Source organism: Myotis daubentonii, chromosome 3 (assembly GCF_963259705.1).
Source record: "Myotis daubentonii chromosome 3, mMyoDau2.1, whole genome shotgun sequence".
Classification (NCBI taxonomy): domain Eukaryota; kingdom Metazoa; phylum Chordata; class Mammalia; order Chiroptera; family Vespertilionidae; genus Myotis; species Myotis daubentonii.
This window is the reverse complement of record NC_081842.1, coordinates 28,349,837-28,367,344: the sequence shown is the minus strand read 5'-3', so window position 1 is coordinate 28,367,344 and position 17,508 is coordinate 28,349,837. Positions and strand designations below refer to the sequence as shown.

Genomic DNA, 17,508 nt, shown 5'->3' with positions numbered 1-17,508 from the left:
CAGAACCTGGCTGGAGAACCTAGAGAGGGAACATGGCTACAGAACCTGGCTGGAGAATCTGGAGAACCTAGCAAGAGAACATGGACACAGAACCTGGCTGGAGATCCTAACCAGAACCTCTCTAGAGATCCTAACCAGAGCTTCGCTGGAGATCCAGACCAGAACTTGGCTGGAGATCCGGGCTAGAGATCCTGGCTAGGCTGCTGATCAACTGAACGCTGTCTCCGTGTCATTCCTTCTTCGCCTACTCCGTCCACACCTTTGGGGACCCCTGGACCTGTTGGAGTTGGACCCCGGTATCTGGCGCCCGAACAGGGACCCCTAGGTAAGCGCCCCGCACTCGGGACGGATCGGACTCCACCGTAGGAAGAGGGTGGATAGTCTTTGCCGACTCCGTCCACACCTTTGGGAACCCCTGGAACAGGATTCCCCTAGGTTAGCCCCCCCCATTGAGAACCCCCACACTCGGGACGGATAGGACTCCACCAGGGTACTGCAGACCCCCCTATAGAGGATAAGTAGGGTAAGAAGGTGGATAGTACAGAACTTAGATTGAGAAGATGTGCCATACTGAGTCCAAAGAAAGAAGACTCTGTATTGATCTTTACATTAAAAAGATGTGCCATACTGAGTCTAAAGAAATGACTCTGTATTGATCTTTTAACATATATGCTTGCCAGCAGAGGAATTAAGGTTACTCCCAGTCAGACAGAATGTTTTATACAAGAAGTATGTCCATGCTTTTCTGAGGAAGGAAAGGTAAATGTAAAGGCATGGGAGGAGGTAGGCCCAAGGAGCCTTATCCTTAACCCCACTGCAGCCTTTCCACCCCGGGAAAGTGCAGTATTGGCAAGCTCTCCCTGGGGTGATAGATCAGGACTCAGGTAATAGCGGAAAGCACCAATCCTACTCTTAAAATGGATACAAGAGAGCATTTCAGGTTTTTCTTTTTAATGCCTGCTTTTAAAAAATAAAAAAGGGGGAATTTGCTGGGAGCTGGTCCATGCTTGCTGTTTCAAGGGACTTGGCATATATGGCATACTGTTCTTAATTTGTTTGCTCACCTTCTTGGCACTATGTGTTTTAACCAAGGTCTCCAAGAAAGGTTGAATCCCCAGGTAGGGGTTTTCCCCTGAAGTTAGGGAGGGAATAAAACCTCTTAACTAAGTGCCAGGCGGGTAATTAATCATTTTAACTATGAACAATCATGCTTAAGCTACATAATCTTTACTCCCTGGAATGGAGATAAGAAACGCCCTAACCTTTGGAATAGAGATTGATAGGATTGGAATCAACTGGTATAAATACAGATGCAACAAGACAGCAAGAGACAGTACTTAGAAGACAGAACCTACACAGAACGTTCTCTAGAGACAGAAGAACTTCGCTGGAGAGAACATGGCAAAAGATCCTGGACAGAAACTGGCCTCAGAACCTAGAGACAGAACCTAGCGAGAGAACATGGCAAAAGATCCTGGACTGAACCTGACTACAGAAATTGGCAAGAGAACCTGACTAGAACCTGGTGACTGAACCTGGCTGGAGAACCTGGACAGAACCTGGCTGGAGAACCTAGAGAGGGAACATGGCTACAGAACCTGGCTGGAGAATCTGGAGAACCTAGCAAGAGAACATGGACACAGAACCTGGCTGGAGATCCTAAGCAGAACCTCTCTGGAGATCCAGACCAGAACTTGGCTGGAGATCCTGGCTAGGCTGCTGATCTATTGAACGCTGTCTCCGTGTCATTCCTTCCTCGCCGACTCCGTCCACACCTTTGGGGAACCCCTGGACCTGCTGGGGTTGGACCCCAGCAGTCTCTTCTTTTATGTCTCTTATAAGAACCCATTATTGGATTTAGGGTCCATCCTAATCCAGGATGTTCTCATCTTGAGTTCCCTCCCTAATTGCATCTGTATAGAATGTTAACCTATATAATAAAAACCTAATATGCTAAGTGTCCAACCATTCATTCGACCATTTGACCAGTTGCTATGGAACACATTGACCTCCAGGGGGCAGACGCTCTGACCAATAGGTTAGCTTGCTGCTGGGGTCTGATTGTGCACTGGTGGAGTCCCTTGGCCTGGCCTGAGCCCTCTCGCAATCCAGGACCCCTTGGGGGATGTTAGAGAGCCAGTTTGAGCCCGATCCCCGCAGGCCAGGCCAAGGAACCCCCCTGGTGCACAAATCCATGCACCAGGCCTCTAGTTTCAAATAAAATAGTATTCTGAGTTTTCAGATGAACATATCTTTTTGACAAGGATACTATTCAACCCAGTACCTACATTATACAGTCTTCTATGTTGTTTTATTTTGGAATCAGTGGCTCTTCATTATAATTAAACTTTTTTAACCTAAAATAAAATATATTAAAAGTATATTTATATCCCCATTTTTTCCATTTACTCTGTTTCCAGTTTGCATATTTTTTACAAAGTAGAGGATCAGACTTCTGTAATCTCTGCAGCTCTTCTAAATTCACAAGCTTCTCCTAACAGGCCCCATCCTGCTGACAATAGTGCTGGAAGCCTTTTCCTGTGAATAGCAGAATCCTTCGAGTTAGCAGCTTTAAAGACTAAGGCATTGAATACATCAATCTTTTCTCAATCAGGTATTGACATTTTTCTACACCTGCCTTACTCACCTTGTCAACAAGGCCACAATTAGTGACTTGGGTTAAAAAAATCAATTTTACCCACCCACATGAAGGTGCCTGACAATCACTATTTAAATACATACTCTGTATTACCGATCAATAGCCCTATTTCATGACAAGATTCATAGGCTATAAGGGGGAACATCATGATATAGTAATAGCTGAAATACTGGTGTCATGCCCATCTAAAGAAGAGTGGCAGCAAACTCAATTAGTGCTTCTTTTGAATTGCTTAGTGACAGAACATTTAATTTTTGCACACTTTTGTATTTCTGCACTAAAAACTAAAAAGATAATATATAGATTTTAATTTGCTGGTACACTAAAGTAAAAAAAATTATTCTTCCATGTTTTATTGACTTTTTCTTATTGGTAAGAATCCTTCATATAATCTGGATATGACTCTATTACACACACATATACACCTACATGCATTTACATACATATAAATAACTAGATAATACTTTTCTAAATACCTTCTCCCATTTGAGGTTTTAAACAATTATATATTCTGCAGTTCTTATCTATAATGTTTTATTTAAATTAATTTGCTAAGTTTATTAGTTGTATGATTTGTATATCTTAGTTTCTCATCTGTTATTGTCTTTTTCTACACAGTATGGAGAGAAACAAAATATTCAGCTTCAATTATGAATACAGCTATTCCTTTGTTCTGTGAGTCTTTGCTTTACATACACTGAAGTTAATCTATTAAATCCATACAAATTTAGAAATGTTATTATATTCCTATTGAATGTGTTAGAGTTAGTTTTGGCTAAAAGTTTATTTATTTATATTTTATTTTAAAAGGATCTTTTTACTGGGATTTATTGAATTCTATCTAGGTTGACAGTTATTTCATTTCTACACTTTATATATAGATTATAGATATCATTCCAATGTCATTTGGCTTGAAATTATTTTATTTTTGCTCCTTTTAAAGGAACATGTTTTATTTTTCTATCTTTCTATCTTTTTTTTTTTTTGGTGGCTTTGGATATTATTGCCATTCTTTCCTTCCATGTTCAACAGCAGCATGACCATAATATTCTAGGGATTTTTAAGTTTTTTAAAAAAATCTTCTTTGGTGTTTATAACAACTCCTGAATTTGTGATGATGTCATCTGCAGTTTTGAAACATTCTTAGGCAGTATCTCTTCAAATATTACTTCTGTGTCATTCTCTCTAACTTAGATACTGATATTCAAAATGGATACATATTTTTACTTTTACCATGACCTGTATTGTATTTTTTGTTTTTTCTTTGTATTTCTTATCTTTTTTTGGTATACAGTTCAATTTGGATTATTTTACACTGATTTATGTTTAGAATACTAAACCTCTTTTCTGACATATCCAACTGCCTATAATGTATCTAATAAATGTATCTTTCAGTTGTATTTTTTAATGCTAGAATTCAATTTTGTTATACTTCTTTGTTACATTATAGTATAAATTGTTAAAAAAAATACTAGATCTTTTTCTCTAATGTACACATTAGTCATGGTTATACTAAAGTCCATTCTTTAATGCTAATATCTGGATCACTGTGCATTTATTTATTATCTGTTATTTTGTACATTTGCTTGTTTCTCCTTGGATTTTTTCTTATTGTTGTGACAAGTCTGATATTCTATAGTAAATGAGGTACATTATGCTTAAAAATTATGGAGTCTCTGTATCATATTATATTCCTCCAGATAGGATTCGTTTTCTTCTGTCAGACAAAAATGTGGATAGATTCGCTTGATCCAATAAGAAACCAAATACTTTGAGGTTGCCTCTGCTCTTTTTGATGGCTGGGATATCTGCACTTCATCCTCTGCCTAGGCCTTAGGTGTTTTGTGTTCTCAACTGAAAGCCAGGAGTTTTTACAAGTTTTATTTTTTCTTGGCTGACCTTTAGCTCCAGTTGTTGACTTCTCAACAATGACAGATGGCTAAATTTGCTTTTTAGACCCTTAATGCCTGCTTTCTGTTCAGCTGTTCAGACTTTTTCATGTGTAGAAAATTTGACTAATTTGTCTTCAACTTCTTTTTTCTGCAAAACCTTGACTCTTAAAATACTTTGTAGCCCTGTACTTAATGTTTATCAGTAAATGTTCTGTGAATAAATAGCAGCAATGGATAGAAGGTCCGCATCATTGAATATACTTTCTATATGAGATCTTGGATTCTCAAGTCTGGATGCCTGGTTCCTCTTTAGTACATTAAAAAAGTCAATTTAGCAGCGTTTATAGGTTTAATTTTATTGTCAACAAAAGTGATATTTGTTAGCAACCATCCAGTTATAGCTCAATATGGCCACTTCACATGCTTTTACTTAGTCATATCCCATAAATAAGAGTTCCGTAGTGGAATATTAAGGACATGGGATCTTTTCACTCTAAAATCTGCTGCATATACGCTTTAATCTTAAGGTTTGCCACCTGATAGTTATATGATAGTGTTGGGGGGAGGGACTGCAGGATAGAAGGGTTACTGATTGTATTAGGGTCAGGAACCGTAGCAGAGAAAAATTGCTAGATTGTCTTAGAAAAGCAATTGTGTTATGATATGCTCCAGCCAGGTGTGACTCCGTTTACCTCCCCTTTGTTCTTATGAACTTTCTGTGAACTTCTAAGTAACAGCTAATGAAATGCTTCGTATTTTTTTTAACACTGTTTTGCTATAAACATACTGCACCCTTGGTCTCTGCCACATGCTCCAAAGCTCCCAGAGGGGGAGATAGGCGCTGTGGTCAGCTGGCCAGCTTAATAAAGGCTCTTAAATTTAAATTCTGAGTCGGTGGTCTATCTCACTGAGCTAACCCATAACAATAGCTAATGTAGCTTCAGGTATCATGACCTCACCCTAACCAAAATATTGCTTGCAAATTTCACTTTTAAATGACATCATAGATAACATTTATTTTCCCCTTAACCAGGTAAGATTAATTTTAAATCATCTTTTTATACTTCAAGAATATTTTCAGAATATAATAAAATGAGAAGGAAGATGAGAGATGAGAAAGAAAAGGGAAGAATCATCCCAGCATAGAAGTATCCCTGATAACCAATTGAACCCTATATTCACATTGCATTGCAATTTTTGGAAAAAAAATTATAGTTGAATATTGCAGTTAGTTCTCAAACTGTTTAAGTGCAGTTTTTAGACTGATAACATTTGCCGTAATCCAAGTGTAACATTGCATTGCACTTTGGGTCAAAAGTAGACTGTGTGCATCATTTTTATTTAAATGCATACATATACACATCCTCACAAACACAAGCATGTGTGTGCTTGCACAAAACCATGAACTGGTGCTAATTAACAAAGAATATGATTAAATTTTTATTATTTCAAATATGCTTAATAAAATTTTTGTACATTAGATAGAATACTGACAAATATAATATATAAATACTATATATATATATATATATATATATATATATATATATATATATATATGAAGCTGCCTATTGTCTTCACTAGCAGAAATGTGTGGACAAGGAGCCTGGAATGCTGGTGACCCTTGAGTCCTGGCAATTGTCAGTATTTATTAAACCATTACTTCCTGCACCACAGGTTTTACATTTTGTGTTACATGCACCTGTCTTTCACCACAGTCCATGGTCATGCTTATTAAATCAATTTTACCAGTAGGAATTCTTTCTTGCTCAAATTAAATTTATGAAATAAGACAACAACTTGAAAAACTATATTCGGCTATCTAAAAATTCCATTTATTCTGTCCAAATAACACTCTTCAGTTTGATTCCATCATTTCTATGACTTTTTGTGGAGGGGTATGACAGTATAAAATACAGCCTTTCAAAAAGCTAATTACAGTTTTAGTCGCACATAAATTACCCACTTCTGCCTCCGTGGTTTTTTATTTAGGTTTAAACAGCTTTCTGCTCACACCAGGAAGAAAGGCATAGACAGGTTTCCTGTGCTTCTTTCCGCCCTGAAGCTATGAATTTCCTAGGGGAAACCCCACTGGAGACTGCAAGCTGGCAAGAGCTTTTGAAAGTTCCCTTTCCTCTGTTGGCCCACTCGCAGTGGGTGTTCAGCAAAGCTGCATTTTTCATCTGATCATTTGTAACTGAAGCATTATGACAGGTGAAGAACTAGTCCATGCCTCTACCTGAAAGTTATGTAGAAGCCACTTTTGTCCTTAGAAGAAAATATGAAAACAAAGGTACTCAAACCAAAATGTTTTAAATTATTGTTTCTATTTGGAAGGTCATATTATAAATATTTTACTTAGAATGATCAGGCAACTATCATTTTTATCTCATGTCTGATGTTTTATAAAGATTTATTAATGTTAAGTAACTAGAATATGTTGGTTATTTTCTTATTTTAATGAAATAAATCTATAACCAAGTGGTCCAGAAGTTAAAGAAATGCTTTCATGTTAGTTAAAAACTAACTAGAGACCTGGTGCACGGAATTCATGCATGTGGGACAGTCCCTCAGCCTGGCCTGCACAATCTCCAATCTGGGACCCCTTGGGGGATGTCTGACTGCTGTTTAGGCCCAATCCCGCAAGGCTTAAACCGGCAATTGGACATCCCTCTCACAATCCGGAACCATTGGTTCTTAACCGCTCACCTGCCTGCCTGCCTGATAGCCCCTAACCACTCTGCCTGCTTTCCTGATGCCCCTAACTGCTCCCCTGCTGGCCTGATTGCCCCTAACTGCTCTCTGCCTGCTGGCCTGATCATCCCTAACTGCTCTTCTGCTGGCCTGATTGCCCCTAATTGCTCCCTTGCCTGCCTGATCATCCCTAATTGCTCCCCTGCCTGTCTGATCCCCCTAACTGCTCTCCCCTGTCTGCCTGATGCCCCTAACTGCTCCCCTGCCAGTCTGATTACCCCTAACTGCCTCTGCCTCAGCCCCGCCACCATGGCTTTGTCCAGAAGGATGTCCAGAAGAGGTCTGGTCTAATGAGCATATTACCCTTTTATTAGTATAGATATCTGCTCTCTATCTAAAAATTTAGCCTAGCTTACTATACTATCACAATCATAAAGTGCTCTTATTTTTTAATAACAAAATAATATGCAGTTGGGACAACTTTCAAAACAAATTGACTTCTTATAGTAGATTCAAATGCTAATTTAGCACCAGTGTGAATATTTAACTGTCAATATTTACTTATACTCACAAATATTTCATCTATTCCATTTTTCTTTTCTTTTAAATGATTTTAAATGTAAAGTGTACAATATAACGATGATATACATAGATATAAAAATGACTACTAGATGAATTAACATATATTCATATAGTTGCCAATATTTTTGTGTGTTTAGAGCAATTTAAATATACTCCTAATAGGTGTAATCTTTGTCCTCATGTAGTTTCCAGTCCATTAACCCTACTAAAAATTAAATGGATTAATATGGCATTGCTTATTGCTCTTAAGCAGGTGTGCTTTGCTTCCTAGACGTACAATCCTTTGAGTCCCCATTAGATTATTTTACTGGAGAATGATGTACAGAATCCCTTTTTGACATCAGTTCATCTCTTTAAGTTACTCTTGGTTGTCCAATTGGTGATTCTAGTTTAATAAAAAATATATTGATGATAAAGTCAGAAACTTCATGAAATGAAATTTATAAGGCAAGTACCAAAGTTCCATAGAAAAGTATTGAAGTAGGTATTTCGCCAAGGAAATAAGATTGAGAAGAAGTTTGGGCAAAGTAAATGGGTACCAGAGCAGAAGCAGAGTAAGAAAGGGATGCCAACCTGACTCATGGCCCTGAAATACACGGTAAGGAAGAATTCAAAGTGCACTCCTGAGAGAGTGCAAAGGATTCTACACCATTAGGAAAAAGACATGATTTACTTTAGCTGACAAAACGTAAAGTTTGCATTGATATAGTAATGCTGGAAGCCGAGCCACCCTGAATCGCTGCAGGGAAGAAACATCTGCATAGCTTATGTCTCAAGGGACCTGGCATATATGGCATACTGTTCTTAATATGTTTGCTCCCCTTCTTAGCACTATGTGTTTTAACCAAGGTCACCTCTCCGAGAAAGGTTGTTTCCCAGGTGGGGATTTTTATTAGTAAAACCCCTTAAGTGCCAGGCGGGTAGTTAATCACTTTACCTACAAACAATCACACTTAAGCTACATAATCTTTACTCCCTGGAATGGAGCTAACAAATGCCCTAACCTTTGGAAAAGAATGGATAGGATTAAGATCAACTGATATGGGAAGTACTTAAGGATCTTGGCTGGAACTCAGGGGATGTGGCTGGCTGGGTCGTATGTTGACGATTTTCCCCGATAGCTGGTCCTGCTGCCGCAGCTGCGCTGTGGCCACCATGGGGAAGTGACAGCACCAGAAAGACAAGATGTACATTACCTGTGCTGAATACACTCACTTCTATGGTGGCAAGAAACCAGATATCCCACAAACAAATTTTCATCCTTTACCTTTTGACCACTGCAGTCTCTCTCTGCAGCCCTTTAGCTATCCGGTCTGCACCCCTGAAGGCGTCATATTTGACTTGCTAAACATCCTTCCTTGGCTTAAGAAGTACGGGACCAACCCCAGCAACTGAACTTTGCAAAAAACAGTGAAGAGAAGTACCACTGTCCAGTGCTGTACACCGTGTTCACCAACAACACCTACATCGTGGCCATCAGGACCACTGGCAATATCTATGCCTATGAGGCAGTGGAGCAGCTCAATATCAAGGCCAAGAACTTCTGAGACCTGCTGACAGACGAGCCCTTCTCCCGGCAGGACATCATCACCCTCCAGGACCCTACAAATTTGGACAAATTCAAAGTCTCCAACTTCTTTCATGTTAAGAATAACATGAAAATAACCAACCCATGTGCTGGGCTGCGTATCTGGTGCTTTGGCCAGACAGGTCATGCTGTGCTGTCTGCTCCTAAAACATATAGATAGGAAGGTACTGACATCAGGCCAGGCCTTGAGATATGGTCTCATGGCCCCTTCCCAGCATGCAGGCCTTCTTTCTCAGAAGGCCCGGAAGTCTCATTCCAAATTTGGGAGACAAAGGACTGGGAAAAGTATAGATAAAGAGAGTTTCCTCCATATTGGGGGCCCCAGAATTTGAAAGACACATTTTTCTCTGGGCCTCCACAGAATTTAATAATAAAATGTAACTCCTGTAGTAGGCACTGCAGTTCAGCCTCTGCTTCGGCAGGGTGCTGTAACTGTAGTCAGCTGGCCAGCTTAATAAAGGCTCTTAAATTTAAATTCTGAGTCGGTGGTCTATCTCGCTGAGTGAACCCATAACACCCAGATGAAGAAAAGGCCAAACAGGACCCATCTTATTATTTGAAAAATACCAATGCCGAGACCCGAGAAACACTGCAGGAGCTCTATAAGGAGTTCAAGGGGGATGAGGTCCTGACGGCCACCATCAAAGTCCCAGAGAAGAAAAGGAGGACAAGCTGAATGTGGCCCACTATTCCACTGGGAAGGTTAGCGCCTCCTTCACCTCCACCGCCCTGGTTCCAGAGACCACCCACGAAGCAGCCGCCATGGACGAGGACGTGTTCCGCTACCAGCTTATGAAGAAGAAGGGCTACGTGCGGCTGCACACCAACAGGGGCGACCTCAACCTGGAGCTGCACTGCGACACGACACCAGAAACCTGCGAAAACTTCATCAAGCTCTGCAAGAAGCAGTATGACGATGGCACCCTCTTCCACAGGTCCTTCAGGAATTTTGTGATCCAGGGAGGTGACCCCACTGACACAGGCACGGGGGGGGGGGAGGGGGGGAGGAGTCTTACTGGGGAAAACCCTTCAAAGATGAGTTCCGGCCCAACCTCTAGCACACGGGCCGAGGCATCCTCAGCATGGCCAACTCGGAGCCCAACACCAACAGGTCTGTTCTTTATCACCTTTCGCTCCTGCGCTTACCTCGACAAGAAGCACACCATCTTCGGGCAGGTCGTTGAGGGTTTTGATACAGTAACAGCCGCGGAGAATGTGGAGAGTGACCCCAAAACGGACCGCCTTAAGGATGAAATCTGCATCGACTACACCATGGTGTTTGTGGACCCCTGCGAGGAGGCTGATGTGCAGATCCCGGGGAGCGGAAGAAGACACAGCTCCCGGAGGCAGCCCCCGAGAGCACAGTGAAGAAAAGCCAGTCCAAGTCAGGGAGCCAGGGCCCCCCAACCTACCAGCCTGTGCCCGCCCAGCTTCCCTGCTCCTGACGTTGACACTACCTCAGCTCTCCTGAAGTGCCTGCAGAAGCCGGGAAAGCTGCCTCCTCCCAGGAGCTGTCTCCTCTACCCTGGGGCTCTAAAAGATTCCTGTTCCCCTCACACCTCTTCTCCACGCTATGATCCTTGGGTGGGCACAGCCCACCATCTCCTCCTGCTCAGCACGCTGAATTCTAACTCCGTTTCATCCTTGGTTTCTCACCCCAAACCTCAATTCCGTCAGTAAGTCTCAACAGTTCTTCCAGAATGCCCCTGGCTCTTCTCCCAGCTCTGATGCTCAACACCAGGCCCAAGCCGGTCTCACCTGCCTCCTCCTCTGGCCCTCGTGCACTGCCACGCTGAGGCTGAGTCACCTTCCCACAGCTGCTGACCTGACGGTGGCTCTCCACTGTGCCCGTCCCTCTGTGGTCTCCCTGCCCGTCAGCTGTCTAGCTCCTCTGCACCTTCAGTCACAGCGGTCCCTCGCTACTTCACGACCCCTTCACACCACCCTCCAAGCTACAGATGTCTGTGAACTCACTTGGGAAAGGCTTTTTGCACCAGCGCTGTCTCCAAGAGCCCGACAGACCTAGGAGGTGGCAGGCAGGTGGGTGTGTGACAGCACAGGGCCCCGGCTGCCTCTGGAGGAGACCCTGTGCTCCCCTGCTCCCGTGGGAGTGGCTGGCCCCAGGGCCTGTCGTTCAGCAGCAGAGTCAAGCACCTGCTACTGCAAAGGAGATGCTGGACATGTTAGCTTTATTTCTGAACCTCACACTGACACAGAGGTCGGGGAGGCTGTGTGCTCGAGCTTGGCAGTCCATTCTGTAGGTTATTTTGGAGCTTAACTTGTAGTTTTCCAGAAATTAAAAGCACTTGGTTTTTTTAAGTGCCTGGTGAGGTCATCAGGTAAATTAAAGGACTTTTGAGAAATTAAAAAAAAAAGATCAACTGGTATAAATACAGATGTAGCAGGAGAAATAAACACAGAACCTGGCTGGAGATCCTGGCTAGAACCTGGCTAGACTGCTGATCAACTGAACACTGTCTCCGTGTCATTCCTTCTTTGCCAACTCCGTCCACACCTTTGGGAACCTCTGGGCCTGCTGTTTCCCCAGGTGAGGATTTTTATCAGTAAAACCCCTTAACTAAGTGCCAGGCGGGTAGTTAATCACTTTAACTATGAACAATCACGCTTAAGCTACATAATCTTTACTTAGAATAATCTCCTTCAGTTACTTCTTTGTAGCTTAATAGAACAATAGAGTAACCTTGGAATGGAGATAAGAAATGCCCTAACCTTTGGAATAGAATTGGTAGGATTAAAATCAACTGGTATAAATACAGATGTAACAAGACAATAAAGACAGAACTTGGTTGGGGATCCTGGCTAGAGAACCTTGCTATGATGATCAACTGAAGGCTGCCTCCGTGTCATTCCTTCTTTGCTGACTCCATCCACACCTTTGGGAACCCCTTGACCTGCTGGGGCTGGACCCCAGCATAGTGATTTCCTAGGAACTAGAAGAAGTCACAGAAAGAGAAGGAAATATGGAAGAGGGAAGTGCTCATAAAGATTTCCAAGAATAAAGTAATAGGTGAAATTTCAACTTCTTGAAATTTAATTTATCGGTTTAGAAATGCACGTATTGTAGAAAACTGAGGTAGTGAGAGGAAACACCCATAGTAATAACTCTGGAACTCTAATTGGAGTGAAGTTGGATTCATGTTTCTGCAAAGTTTCTTTGTTTTTTGTTTTAATATATGATGGTAAGGCCTGATAGTCAGTCTAACACATATTCAGAAACAGTATTACACCATCATATTTGTCTGACCAAATCTGTATCTGATATCCAGGAAAGAGTTATAAATCATCACCATGTTTCCTACCTCTGAGATGTTAGTGGATATCAAATATCTCATCTTGCCTGAGAATCCTGTGATTCTTTTACAGTAAGTCGAAACCACCACCTTTTCCACTGCACCAGAAAATAGAGATTCTCCCTATTTAAAAGTTACTTCATATGTATCATAAAGATCAAAGTAAAGAGTGATTTTTGTGTGTGTCTTTTTACCACACATCACTTTTCTAATCATTGTCAATATGGGATTTCACTTTCTTCCAAATCTTTGGAGGAGTTATGTCTTTATTATTCATGTATTTTTTCTTCCCCATACTTGAATTTAATTAATGATTTAGAGGCAGGTCTTAAGCTATTTCATCTTCTTTAGCTGGTATGCATTCAAATACTTAAAAATGAAGTAAATGATAATTGTGAGACTTTTTTTATATATATTTTATTGATTTTTTACAGAGAGGAAGGGAGAGAGATAGAGAGTTAGAAACATCGATGAGAGAGAAACATCAATCAGCTGCCTCCTGCACATCTCCTACTGGGGATGTGCCTGCAACCAAGGTACATGCTCTTGACCGGAATCGAACCTGGGACCTTTCAGTCCGCAGGCCGACGCTCTATCCACTGAGCCAAACCGGTTTTAGCGATTGTGAGACTTTTTAATATCATGCTAGATCATGTCTTAATAAGCACCTCTAATGGTCATCTATCTCTTTTATGAAATTTAACTTTATTGGAATAACTTCACAGCTGATTGGGATTCTGCTGTTCTACAACCCTTTATATTTACAGGTTAACTTTGCAGAAAAGTGTAAGGTATGTTAATTCTCTGTTTATTTCCCACAGGAAAAAAAAAAAAGGACCTCAATACTTACAGCTCAATTACCTTACAAGATAATAACCAGTTTTTGCATAATTTAACAATCATATCTTGTTACTTGCCCTACTTGACTATGTACATCTCTATTTTTTAATTTTACTTTTAGAACATCTCATATCATTTTGCTGAGTTTAATGGATTAAATAAAATTTTACCAGGTACTCACTAGCTATTTGTGTAAGAATTAGGTTCTAAAACATTGAGAAATGTGCTTCTATACAGCTCTTACAATATAGTGTGTATAACAGAAGATTATGTTAAGCAGGATAAAAACAGAGCAGATATCTGTCAGGCCACTGGAATAGTTCCTTCAATGACTGCCCTCACTGCACCTGAAATTTAAAGCATAATTCCTTTGAGGTATTCCTACCAAATTGGCCTGAAATCTCCCTGAAGTCTGCCCTAGAGATAAGAGTTCTGATATCATCAATTTTCACAGATCATCTATACAAAATCTTAGCAACAATGTTCCAAGTCACTTCAATTTTCCTTCCTTCCTTCCTTCCTTCCTTCCTTCCTTCCTTCCTTCCTTCCTTCCTTCCTTCCTTCCTTCCTTCTTTCCTTCCTTCCTTCCTTCCTTCCTTCCTTCCTTCCTTCCTTCCTTCCTTCCTTCCTTCCTTCCTCCCTCTCTCCCTTCCTTCTTTCCTTTTTTTTTCCCATTCATTCACTTATTACTTTTATTTTGTCCTAAGATTCTATATTTTGGGGACTTTGATCATATGAGAATTACTACAATCTACTATATGTATTCCAGAAACTTAGGTGACATAATTCTCTTTCCCCTAAAATATCAAAACAAAGTAAATAACAGTTCAATTTCTTCATTGTAAGCATAGAAGAAATCCCATGGTAGATGAAATTAATCTACACTTCTCTGAAAGTAATGCTAAAATGTTTTTGTGGGACAGCATAGAAATAACCTCCCAAGATAAAAATTTACAAAGGTAAGGATTATATTTTCTCCTCACTAACCTTGTTTCCTTTTAATATTCTATCATGGATCAATTATTCATAGCATTTCCCAATTCCTTATTGAATTCATTTTAATAAGGAAGTCAAATACCTTTTGAAGCTTATGATTCACAAAGTAAATTAATTTTATTTTTACTTAACCTCTAAAGATATACCAAAGTGTTTTTATCTCACATGAGAGACTGATTAAAGTCCCACACAGTCAGGACATAGGATAATCTATCCTCTTCTTGGATATCATGGTTCATTGGCATCGTATTAATCTAACTCTAGGTAATCAAAAGGAAAAATTCATGTATAACAATAACCAAAGAAATCCTATATCTGGACTGTCCTTTTATTACTGCTTGTCTGACCTTTCCTAGTCCTGTTACAACACTCTTAAGATGATATTTAGGACTCATATTCAAAATGAGTTGACAACAATATTTTGTATTATAACATTACATTTTATTTTAATAATGTCACAACACAATGTCTAAAATTTAATTTTTCTCTCAAACGAAGATTGAGTTATAAAAACTAAAAGAGAACCCTAACTGGTTTGGCTCGGTGGATAGAGCATAGGCCTGTGGACTGAAGAGTCCAGGGTTTGATTCTGGTTAAGGGCACGTGTCCCCTTACCGGCTGGATCCCCAGTATGGAGCGTGCAGGGGGCAGCCAATCAGTGATTCTCTCTCATCATTGATGTTTCTATCTCTCTCTCCCTCTCCCTTCCTCTCTAAAATCAGTAAAAATATATTTTAAAAAACACAGAGAAATATAAGGAAAGAGTATATTTTTGTGTTTTATTAAATTAAATGATTGCATCTAATACTTAAATAGAACTGTGTTGGTCGCTGGATTTATGAAGATATATGACAAGTTTCCTATTCTTAAGTAACTCACAAATTATGACAGCAAACTCATGGAAAAGCAGAGCATTTTAAAATAGCACAGTATACGCAATGATAAGTATGAACATAAGTGAAACCAATCTCACTAAAAGTGACCAGAGAGCAGAGAAGATGCAATCTAGCCTTCTTAAGATGCAAGGGAAGCTTCTTAGTCAGGTGGCATTTTAGCTGAACCTAAGCGAGCAGTCCAGGAGAATAGGAAATCCTAAAAAACAGAGGAGATTACTAACAACAGCTGTCATTCTCTGAGTTCTGATGACATTTCAATGTGTGTCCCATTTGTTCAATATTTATATAACCTTATTTAATATTTTCAATGACTTGACAAAGTGGGAACATTTGTTCTCATTTTAAAGAACAGAAAAATAAGAGTCAGATTATATAACTTTTTCCAAGACAGCTCAGCAGGTAAATGATGGCTCCAAGAATTTAACTAAGACTGTCTGACTCCATTGATTAGTTTCATTAGGACTCAGTTTAATTTTAGTATTTAAACATTTCCTTAGCATCTTTTAAGTCTTGGACACTGACCCTTCGGTTCTAGAGAAATAAAGGCAAATAAGAGGGAGCCATTTCCTGGAGTAAGTGCGTTAATATGCCTCATCCTATCACTGCGCATATATATTGCCTCTCATTTTGAAAAACTGATAAAGCCAGTACAGTGTTTTTTTTTAATGTTCATTCAGTTTCTAAAATGCAAAACAGGTATGCTACAGTTCATTGTAATTAATTATGTGCTTAATTATTACTTTGTGGGATTTTAATAACCTCTCATAACTTTGTTTATAAATAATTTCTCTATAAAACATGTAAACCATCCCATTCCTTTCTCCTCTTTTATTTTAAAATTCTTGGCAGACCCCATGGTACTTAGAGCTTTCATATCTGGCATGTAAACTCACATAAAAAATACTGTCAATGCCAATTTGAAGGTGGCATTATCATTTGGGGACTAGCCTTTCCAACCCATTAATAATTTGCTTACATTGTTATCTTTAAAAAATTCAGGATAGGCGGTTATATTTCACTCGCTTCAAAGCTCCCATACTTGATTTTCCCAATTCAGATAATAATGTCACTTAAAAGTTTTCAACTTAACTTTCTGTTGTTTAAGCCACCAGTCTGTGGTATTTGCTATGGCAGCCTGAAGTGCACCAATACACTCACCTGTCATCGACTCCCAGGTTCTCAATTCTGCTCTCCTGACTTAAAGATGAAACACTGCTTTTCTTCTGGCCCTGACGTTATTTGAATGTTAGCATTGTTCTTTAATCTCGGTCAACAGCATCACGCCTTCCCTCAGGACTATGGGAAGAGGCCCAGTATTCTCTATTGCTTAAGATCTGACGCCAGAATATCAAGTCAGAAATTCACCCAATCGTATACTAAAAATATCACCTACAAATAGGCATTTAGACATTTTAAAGGACCTGTAATCTTTAAAACTGGGCTTAACCTTTAGGGAAGTACCTCTGATTATGATGACATTGTTTCTTTTCTTCAAAACCGTTATCAACATTTTTAATTGTTTATCTATAAGGCCATTTGCACTAGCTTTGTAAGATATTTTTACAGTAATATATGTTGCATCTGATATGTGATATCCTTTCAAAATAAGCAAAAAAAACCCACACCTCATTTTAAGTTGTGTAAAGCTAAAATAATTAGTAGAGTAACAGATAATGCAATAATCTAATGCCACTGTATATATGAGATTTCAGAAACAAATTGTTTCATAATCAATTGATTACACTTGAACCTTTGGTTTTTGCATTTTATAAGATGAGCATAATTTGAAATATTTATCTTCAGAAATCTATGTAATGAAACTTTGATTCTTATAAGCATTCTGATAGGTAAATACTTATATTTGAACTATCCTTGGGAATACTGCTATAATAGTAATAATGTCTATCAAATATTCAAAAAGCTTATTTAATTAAATATAAATAATCTTTTTTTTCAATTTATACCAACTTTTATATACCACACAAAAGGAAAGTTAAATTAACAAAACTCCAAAATATAATAATCAGTCATAATAACTATTCATATAAGA

At 39.4% G+C, this 17,508-nt stretch overlaps 1 pseudogene; it reads left to right on the top strand.

Moving 5' to 3' along the window:
* Nucleotides 1–8,982: 8,982 nt before the first annotated feature.
* On the top strand, nt 8,983–10,860 carry LOC132229569 (RING-type E3 ubiquitin-protein ligase PPIL2-like; annotated as a pseudogene).
* The last annotated feature ends 6,648 nt before the right edge of the window (nt 10,861–17,508 follow it).